The sequence below is a fragment of the Hipposideros armiger genome, unplaced genomic scaffold (assembly GCF_001890085.2).
Source record: "Hipposideros armiger isolate ML-2016 unplaced genomic scaffold, ASM189008v1 scaffold_3, whole genome shotgun sequence".
Lineage (NCBI taxonomy): Eukaryota > Metazoa > Chordata > Mammalia > Chiroptera > Hipposideridae > Hipposideros > Hipposideros armiger.
The window spans coordinates 3212746-3215503 of record NW_017731353.1 but is presented as its reverse complement, the minus strand read 5'-3'; positions in this window follow the sequence as shown (position 1 = coordinate 3215503).

Sequence of the window (2758 nt, the reverse complement as noted above, 5' to 3'; positions counted from 1 at the left end):
TTCTTCTTTCTTATTACAAACTGTGGACATAGAAAGATTTTAAAATCAAATATGAAAAACAAAAAGTAACGTTAAAACTTACCCACAACCTCTTTCTCTTTCTTTTGTGGTTCAGGAATGTTTAACATGTTTATAACCATCTTTTGGGGGCAGGCAAAGCAACAAGGATCCCCCCAAAACCCTCACATCCCACCATCAAGAGATAAGCACATTACTACCTGGAGAAACAACCATCCGGCTCCTGGTCCATGTAGATGGACAGAGACAGATGGATCAAAAACGTTTTTCGCTTTTTTACAAAAAGAGGTTGTACTTTACCTACAGTCATTGCAGCTGTTCTCTCTGCTTAACAGCAGGTCATAAGCACCTTTCCAGAATAAACAGGTAAGTAAGCACGTCATCTGATGACCTGTTTATGACTGCTCCATCCTCTAACAATCCCTAACTGTTGGACATGTAGGGTATTTCCAATGCTTTTGTCAGGATAAGTTATGCTAGAATATGCTCAAGGAGGGAGGGCCCTGTCTGTTTTGTTCTCTGCAGCATCCCAGCACCTGGCACGGAGCTCAGCAGAGAAGGTTCCAGCAATGTTTGCTGGACCGAGTGATCCAATACAAGCCACAGCGTGCAGCCTCTCAGCTCCACCCCCGACAGGGCCTCTCCAGCCCCTTCTGTCCCCATGAGGACGCTGGGTCCTCAGCCTGCAGCAGCATTCAGGATCCCCACGGCTGCTCCAACAGCCGGCCTTGGGCTCTACTCTTTCCTTCCGCCCCTTTTTTCTCTACCACCTTAAGCGCACCCTCATTTCTCCCCAGCCCACCGCGCTTCCGCCTCAAGCCCAGTGCCCTCAGAACTGCTCTGAGGTCCCTTGCACTCCCCACCTCCAGTGCGGGCCTGCTGGCCTGAGGACAGCAGAGGCACTGAGCACCCCTTCCGCCACACAGCGGCATCTCCCTGCCTCCAGGCTGTGTGCCACCTACAGCCTGTCCTGCAGGGCTCCGGTCCACCTCTGCGCCTCCATCATCCCTCCACAGGAGGGTCCCTAACTCTATCACAGACATTCACAAATATGGCCTGAGCTCCTGCTGTGTGTGGCCCCCTCCTAGGACAGACGTGCAGGGAGCAGCGATGGTCGGTGCTAATGGTCGGGGAACAGGCCTCAGCACCCCACAAAGGAAACCCAAGGAAAGAGAAACTGTGTCTGCAAACAGCCCCCACCATCCCCATCTTCCAACTAGGTGGCTGTCCCTACAACAGCCCCCTAAAGATCCTGGAGTCACGGATACCACACAGACACATGCAGCCCCCACAGCCAGGGTGTGCTGAGAGCTCAGAGCTGGGACAGGTGAGCTGCATATGAGCACATCCAGGACACCTGCCCATCTAGGGAGCCAGGTAACTACTCTCAGAGGAAGCGAGGACTCAGCTGAGCCCTGAAGAATGACCAGGGGCTCCCAGGAGGGAAAAAGATTCTGGGAAGAGGACCCCAACTGTTCAGTGGCTCAGGGAGTCTGAGGAACAGAGAGGAGGCCAGTGTGGCTGGAACCAGAGAACAGGGGGAGGGGGGAAAGGAGCCTGAGGCTGGAGCACTGGGAGGGCCCAGGGGTCCCAGAAGTCCCTGCAGCCTGGTCTCCCCCAGCTGCCTCGGGTTGGATCTCAGCAGCCGTGCCAGCCCCACCATCAGCCAGGTCCAAATGTCTACCCAACAGAGCTCCGCAAACTCAGTACCCGGCTGAGCACAGCATCAACCCCCAGGCCTGCTTCCCATGGGGTCCTCCCAGGCACAGAGGCCGGAGTCCCCAGGGTCGCCGAGAATTCCTCCTTCTTCCTTGGTACCAAATCCTACCTGGATCTCCCCCTTCCCAGCCCAGGTTCCTGCTCTGCCCTGCACAGGGCCTATCTCTTACCTGGGTCAAGGTCCCAGCCCCATCACCTACACTGAGTTTCCGATCCAGCACCCAGGCAGCTGCCCGGAGTTTCCTAAATCTCAAGCCCTGCCCCCCACCCCCTACAGCAGTTCAATATCTTCCTGGTCCTGGTTCAACCTTTCCTGGTGCCTGCTGGTGCCAGTCTCTGCTGGCACTGAGATACAGCAGCGAGCGGGTCCCTGCCCACCTGTGGCTTGTCTTCTAACAAAGACACATTAACCACACACGTTGTGCTGATAATTAAAGGCAGTTGTATTGCGTGCGGAGGGGCTGCTAGTGCTGTGGGAGTCTCCTACAAGTCACTCAGAGCCCTCCGTAGGCCAGCCCACACCTGCCTCTGCAGCTCTGCCTCCTGGGACCCACGCTTCCCACCTCTGCTCACCAGAATGCCCTTGTCTGTGCCCATCGGTCAAGGTCCTGTTCAAATGCCACCTCCTCCATAGAGCCTTCCCCAAGCTCCCCCTGGAGTCCATCATCCCCTTTCCTCCACAGCTGGTGGGCCATCTCTGTTTCCCCCACTAAGGCTGGAAGTTTCCTGAAAGCAGAATGCTCGCCTTTTCCATCTCCATGTCCCCCAAATGCCTTGTATGTTGCATGTGCTAATACTTGGATTCACTGACTTGGGTGTGTTGAGCATGTCAAGCCCTCACCTTTGTCCTCCTTCCAACCTAAATGCCTTCTTGCAGGGTTTCCGTTCTCTTAGGAGAGGTCTCTTTGCCCTCACCTCCTGTGAGCATGGGGTGACCTGGGACCCTTAGAGCCAGCTGGAGTTCGCCTTGTTCCCTGGGGCCTCTCTGGCCCAGGATGGTGAGAAGCCAACCGCCACCCCC